An 8386-nucleotide genomic window follows, 5' to 3' on the forward strand; every position below is an offset into this window, starting at 1 on the left:
TATCTGAAAGTCTGATAAACGCCGGAAAAATGACTAAGTCCAAGAAATTTTTTTTATAAACTTTTTTCAATTTTACCCCGTGGGATATATATTCTACCCGCACACATTTGGAACTCTCCTGGGGTACCCTCACACATATTATTCCCTCATTTATTGGATATTTTCACAAAAAAGTGAAATTTTCAAAAATCCAAAATATTGGCTGAAAATGAGTAAATATCAAGCACTCATTGGGCTAATCGCTCTGGAACTGAAATCGGAATGCTCACTGACATTTCCCCTATCTGAAAGTCTGATAAACGCCGGAAAAATGACTAAGTCCAAGAAAAAATTTTTTTTAACTTTTTTCAATTTTACCTCGTGGGATATATATTCTACCCACACACATTTGGAACTCTCCTGGGGTACCCTCACACATATTATTCCCTCATTTAGTGGATATTTTCACACAAAGGTGAAATTTTCAAAAATCCAGAAAATTTGCTGAAAACGTCAAAATATCACGGACTCATTGGGCGAATCACTCTGGAACTGAAATCGGAACGCTCACTGACATTTCCCCTATCTGAAAGTCTGATAAACGCCGGAAAAATTACTAAGTCCAAAAAAAAATTTTTTTCAACTTTTTTCAATTTTACCCCCGTGGGATATATATTCTACCAACACACATTTGGAACTCTCCTGGGGTACCCTCACACATATTATTCCCTCATTTAGTGGATATTTTCACAAAAAAGTGAAATTTTCAAAAATCCAGAAAATTGGCTGAAAACGACTAAATATCAAGGACTCATTGGGTGAATCGCTCTGGAACTGAAATCGGAATGCTCACTGACATTTCCCCTATCTGAAAGTCTGATAAACGTCAGAAAAATGACTAAGTCCAAAAAAAAATTTTTTTCAACTTTTTTCAATTTTACCCCCGTGGGATATATATTCTACCCACACAGATTTGGAACTTTCCTGGGGTACCCTCACACATATTATTCCCTCATTTAGTGGATATTTTCACAAAAAAGTGAAATTTTCAAAAATCCAAAATATTGGCTGAAAATGAGTAAATATCAAGGACTCATTGGGCGAATCGCTCTGGAACTGAAATCGGAATGCTCACTGACATTTCCCCTCTCTGAAAGTCTGATAAACACCGGAAAAATGACTAAGTCCAAGAAAAATTTTTTTTTAACTTTTTCAATTTTACCCCGTGGGATATATATTCTACCCATACACATTTGGAACTCTCCTGGGGTACCCTCACACATATTATTCCCTCATTTAGTGGATATTTTCACAAAAAGGTGAAATTTTCAAAAATCCAGAAAATTGGCTGAAAGCGACTAAATATCAAGGACTCATTGGGCGAATCGCTCTGGAACTGAAATCGGAACGCTCACTGACATTTCCCCTATCTGAAAGTCTGATAAACGCCGGAAAAATGACTAAGTCCAAGAAAAAATTTTTTTAAACTTTTTTCAATTTTACCCCGTGGGATATATATTCTACCCGCACACATTTGGAACTCTTCTGGGGTACCCTCACACATATTATTCCCTCATTAAGTGGATATTTTCACAAAAACGTGAAATTTTAAAAAATCCAGAAAATTGGCTGAAAACGACTAAATATCAAGGACTCATTGGGCGAATCGCTCTGGAACTGAAATCGGAATGCTCACTGTCATTTCCCCTATCTGAAAGTCTGATAAACGCCGGAAAAATTACTAAGTCCAAAAAAAATTTTTTTTCAACTTTTTTCAATTTTACCCCCGTGGGATATATATTCTACCCACACACATTTGGAACTCTCCTGGGGTAAACTCACACATATTATTCCCTCATTTAGTGGATATTTTCACAAAAAAGTGAAATTTTCAAAAATCCAGAAAATTGGCTGAAAACGACTAAATATCAAGGAATCATTGGGCGAAACGCTCTGGAACTGAAATCGGAACACTCACTGACATTTCCCCTATCTGAAAGTCTGATAAACGCGGGAAAAATGACTAAGTCCAAGAAAAATTTTTTTTAAACTTTTTTCAATTTTACCCCGTGGGATATATATTCTACCCACACACATTTGGAACTCTTCTGGGGTACCCTCACACATATTATTCCCTCATTAAGTGGATATTTTCACAAAAACGTGAAATTTTAAAAAATCCAGAAAATTGGCTGAAAACGACTAAATATCAAGGACTCATTGGGCGAATCGCTCTGGAACTGAAATCGGAACGCTCACTGTCATTTCCCCTATCTGAAAGTCTGATAAACGCCGGAAAAATTACTAAGTCCAAAAAAAATTTTTTTTCAACTTTTTTCAATTTTACCCGCGTGGGATATATATTCTACCCACACACATTTGGAACTCTCCTGGGGTACCCTCACACACATTATTCCCTCATTTAGTGAATATTTTCACAAAAAGGTGAAATTTTCAATAATCCAGAAAATTGGCTGAAAGCGACTAAATATCAAGGACTCATGGGGCGAATCGCTCTGGAACTGAAATCGGAACGCTCACTGACATTTCCCATATCTGAAAGTCTGATAAACGCCGGAAAAATGACTAAGTCCAAGAAAATTTTTTTTTAAACTTTTTTCAATTTTACCCACGTGGGATATATATTCTACCCACACACATTTGGAACTCTCCTGGGGTACCCTCACACATATTATTCCATCATTTAGTGGATATTTTCACAAAAAAGTGAAATTTTCAAAAATCCAAAATATTGGCTGAAAACGACTAAATATCAAGGAATCATTGGGCGAAACGCTCTGGAACTGAAATCGGAATGCTCACTGACATTTCCCCTCTCTGAAAGTCTGATAAACCCCGGAAAAACGACTAAGTCCAAGAAAATTTTTTTTAAAACTTTTTTCAATTTTACCCCCGTGGGATATATATTCTACCCACACACATTTGGAACTCTCCTGGGGTAAACTCACACATATTATTCCCTCATTTAGTGGATATTTTCACAAAAAAGTGAAATTTTCAAAAATCCAGAAAATTGGCTGAAAACGACTAAATATCAAGGAATCATTGGGCGAAACGCTCTGGAACTGAAATCGGAACACTCACTGACATTTCCCCTATCTGAAAGTCTGATAAACGCGGGAAAAATGACTAAGTCCAAGAAAAAAATTTTTTAAACTTTTTTCAATTTTACCCCGTGGGATATATATTCTACCCACACACATTTGGAACTCTTCTGGGGTACCCTCACACATATTATTCCCTCATTAAGTGGATATTTTCACAAAAACGTGAAATTTTAAAAAATCCAGAAAATTGGCTGAAAACGACTAAATATCAAGGACTCATTGGGCGAATCGCTCTGGAACTGAAATCGGAACGCTCACTGTCATTTCCCCTATCTGAAAGTCTGATAAACGCCGGAAAAATTACTAAGTCCAAAAAAAATTTTTTTTCAACTTTTTTCAATTTTACCCGCGTGGGATATATATTCTACCCACACACATTTGGAACTCTCCTGGGGTACCCTCACACACATTATTCCCTCATTTAGTGAATATTTTCACAAAAAGGTGAAATTTTCAATAATCCAGAAAATTGGCTGAAAGCGACTAAATATCAAGGACTCATGGGGCGAATCGCTCTGGAACTGAAATCGGAACGCTCACTGACATTTCCCCTATCTGAAAGTCTGATAAACGCCGGAAAAATGACTAAGTCCAAGAAAATTTTTTTTTAAACTTTTTTCAATTTTACCCACGTGGGATATATATTCTACCCACACACATTTGGAACTCTCCTGGGGTACCCTCACACATATTATTCCATCATTTAGTGGATATTTTCACAAAAAAGTGAAATTTTCAAAAATCCAAAATATTGGCTGAAAACGACTAAATATCAAGGAATCATTGGGCGAAACGCTCTGGAACTGAAATCGGAACGCTCACTGACATTTCCCCTATCTGAAAGTCTGATAAACGCGGGAAAAATGACTAAGTCCAAGAAAAAAATTTTTTAAACTTTTTTCAATGTTACCCCGTGGATATATATTCTACCCACACACATTTGGAACTCTCCTGGGGTACCCTCACACATATTATTCCCCCATTTAGTGGATATTTTCACAAAAACGTGAAATTTTCAAAAATCCAGAAAATTGGCAGAAAACGACTAAATATCAAGGACTCATTGGGCGAATCGCTCTGGAACTGAAATCTAAACGCTCACTGACATTTCCCCTCTCTGAAAGTCTGATAAACGCCGGAAAATGACTAAGTCCAAAAAATATTTTTTTTCAACCTTTTTCAATTTTACCCCTGTGGGATATATATTCTACCCACACACATTTGGAACTCTCCTGGGGTTCCCTCACACATATTATTCCCTCATTTTGCGGATATTTTCACAAAAAAGTGAAATTTTCAAAAATCCAGAAAATTGGCTGAAAACGACTAAATATCAAGGACTCATTGGGCGAATCGCTCTGGAACTGAAATCGGAACGCTCACTGACATTTCCCCTATCTGAAAGTATGATAAACGCCGGAAAAATGACTAAGTCCAAGAAAAATTTTTTTTTAACATTTTTCAATTTTACCCCGTGGGATATATATTCTACCCACACACATTTGGAACTCTTGTGGGGTACCCTCACACATATTATTCCCTCATTTAGTGGATATTTTCACAAAAAAGTGAAATTTTCAAAAATCCAGAAAATTGGCTGAAAACGACTAAATATCAAGGACTCATTGGGCAAATCGCTCTGGAACTGAAATCGGAATGCTCACTGACATTTCCCCTATCTGAAAGTCTGATAAACACCGGAAAAATGACTAAGTCCAAGAAAAAATTTTTTTAAACTTTTTTCAATTTTACCCCGTGGGATATATATTCTACCCACACACATTTGGAACTCTTCTGGGGTACCCTCACACATATTATTCCCTCATTTAGTTGATATTTTCACAAAAATGTGAAATTTTCAAAAATCCAGAAAATTGGCTGAAAACGACTAAATATAAAGGACTCATTGGGCGAATTGCTCTGGAACTGAAATCGGAACACTCACTGACTTTTCCCCTATCTGAAAGTCTGATAAACGCTGGAAAAATGACTAAGTCCAAGAAATTTTTATTATAAACTTTTTTCAATTTTACCCCGTGGGATATATATTCTACCCACACACATTTGGAACTCTTCTGGTGTACCCTCACACATATTATTCCTTCATTTAGTGGATATTTTCACAAAAAAGTGAAATTTTCAAAAATCCAGAAAATTGGCTGAAAACGACTAAATGTCAAGGACTCATTGGGCGAATCGCTCTGGAACTGAAATCGGAACGCTCACTGACATTTCCCCTATCTGAAAGTCTGATAAACGCCGGAAAAATGACTAAGTCCAAGAAATTTTTTTTATAAACTTTTTTCAATTTTACCCCGTGGGATATATATTCTACCCGCACACATTTGGAACTCTCCTGGGGTACCCTCACACATATTATTCCCTCATTTATTGGATATTTTCACAAAAAAGTGAAATTTTCAAAAATCCAAAATATTGGCTGAAAATGAGTAAATATCAAGCACTCATTGGGCTAATCGCTCTGGAACTGAAATCGGAATGCTCACTGACATTTCCCCTATCTGAAAGTCTGATAAACGCCGGAAAAATGACTAAGTCCAAGAAAAAATTTTTTTTAACTTTTTTCAATTTTACCTCGTGGGATATATATTCTACCCACACACATTTGGAACTCTCCTGGGGTACCCTCACACATATTATTCCCTCATTTAGTGGATATTTTCACACAAAGGTGAAATTTTCAAAAATCCAGAAAATTTGCTGAAAACGTCAAAATATCACGGACTCATTGGGCGAATCACTCTGGAACTGAAATCGGAACGCTCACTGACATTTCCCCTATCTGAAAGTCTGATAAACGCCGGAAAAATTACTAAGTCCAAAAAAAAATTTTTTTCAACTTTTTTCAATTTTACCCCCGTGGGATATATATTCTACCAACACACATTTGGAACTCTCCTGGGGTACCCTCACACATATTATTCCCTCATTTAGTGGATATTTTCACAAAAAAGTGAAATTTTCAAAAATCCAGAAAATTGGCTGAAAACGACTAAATATCAAGGACTCATTGGGTGAATCGCTCTGGAACTGAAATCGGAATGCTCACTGACATTTCCCCTATCTGAAAGTCTGATAAACGTCAGAAAAATGACTAAGTCCAAAAAAAAATTTTTTTCAACTTTTTTCAATTTTACCCCCGTGGGATATATATTCTACCCACACAGATTTGGAACTTTCCTGGGGTACCCTCACACATATTATTCCCTCATTTAGTGGATATTTTCACAAAAAAGTGAAATTTTCAAAAATCCAAAATATTGGCTGAAAATGAGTAAATATCAAGGACTCATTGGGCGAATCGCTCTGGAACTGAAATCGGAATGCTCACTGACATTTCCCCTCTCTGAAAGTCTGATAAACACCGGAAAAATGACTAAGTCCAAGAAAAATTTTTTTTTAACTTTTTCAATTTTACCCCGTGGGATATATATTCTACCCATACACATTTGGAACTCTCCTGGGGTACCCTCACACATATTATTCCCTCATTTAGTGGATATTTTCACAAAAAGGTGAAATTTTCAAAAATCCAGAAAATTGGCTGAAAGCGACTAAATATCAAGGACTCATTGGGCGAATCGCTCTGGAACTGAAATCGGAACGCTCACTGACATTTCCCCTATCTGAAAGTCTGATAAACGCCGGAAAAATGACTAAGTCCAAGAAAAAATTTTTTTAAACTTTTTTCAATTTTACCCCGTGGGATATATATTCTACCCGCACACATTTGGAACTCTTCTGGGGTACCCTCACACATATTATTCCCTCATTAAGTGGATATTTTCACAAAAACGTGAAATTTTAAAAAATCCAGAAAATTGGCTGAAAACGACTAAATATCAAGGACTCATTGGGCGAATCGCTCTGGAACTGAAATCGGAATGCTCACTGTCATTTCCCCTATCTGAAAGTCTGATAAACGCCGGAAAAATTACTAAGTCCAAAAAAAATTTTTTTTCAACTTTTTTCAATTTTACCCCCGTGGGATATATATTCTACCCACACACATTTGGAACTCTCCTGGGGTACCCTCACACATATTATTCCCTCATTTAGTGGATATTTTCACAAAAAAGTGAAATTTTCAAAAATCCAAAATATTGACTGAAAACGACTAAATATCAAGGAATCATTGGGCGAAACGCTCTGGAACTGAAATCGGAACGCTCACTGACATTTCCCCTATCTGAAAGTCTGATAAACGCCGGAAAAATGACTAAGTCCAAGAAAAAAAATTTTTCAACTTTTTTCAATTTTACCCCGTGGGATATATATTCTACCCACACACATTTGGAACTCTCCTGGAGTACCCTCACACATATTATTCCCTCATTTAGTGAATATTTTCACAAAAAGGTGAAATTTTCAAAAATCCAGAAAATTGGCTGAAAGCGACTAAATATCAAGGACTCATTGGGCGAATCGCTCTGGAACTGAAATCGGAACGCTCGCTGACATTTCCCCTATCTGAAAGTCTGATAAACGCCGGAAAAATGACTAAGTCCAAGAAAAATTTTTTTTAAACTTTTTTCAATTTTACCCCGTGGGATATATATTCTACCCACACACATTTGGAACTCTTCTGGGGTACCCTCACACATATTATTCCCTCATTAAGTGGATATTTTCACAAAAAGGTGAAATTTTCAAAAATCCAGAAAATTGGCTGAAAACGACTAAATATCAAGGACTCATTGGGCGAATCGCTCTGGAACTGAAATCGGAACGCTCACTGTCATTTCCCCGATCTGAAAGTCTGATAAACGCCGGAAAAATTACTAAGTAGAAAAAAAAAATTTTTTCAACTTTTTTCAATTTTACCCCCGTGGGATATATATTCTACCCACACACATTTGGAAGTATCCTGGGTTACCCTCACACATATTATTCCCTCATTTAGTGGATATTTTCACAAAAAAGTGAAATTTTCAAAAATCCAGAAAATTGGCTGAAAACGACTAAATATCAAGGACTCATTGGGCGAATCGCTCTGGAACTGAAATCGGAATGCTCACTGACATTTCCCCACTCTGAAAGTCTGATAAACGCCGGAAAAACGACTAAGTCCAAGAAAATTTTTTTTTTAACTTTTTCAATTTTACCCCGTGGGATATATATTCTACCCACACACATTTGGAACTCTCCTGGAGTACCCTCACACATATTATTCCCTCATTTAGTGAATATTTTCACAAAAAGGTGAAATTTTCAAAAATCCAGAAAATTGGCTGAAAACGACTAAATATCATGCACTC

This window comes from Phyllobates terribilis, unplaced genomic scaffold (genome assembly GCF_046119375.1).
Source record: "Phyllobates terribilis strain yellow unplaced genomic scaffold, ASM4611937v1 Scaffold_31__1_contigs__length_13893835, whole genome shotgun sequence".
Taxonomy (NCBI): Eukaryota; Metazoa; Chordata; class Amphibia; order Anura; family Dendrobatidae; genus Phyllobates; species Phyllobates terribilis.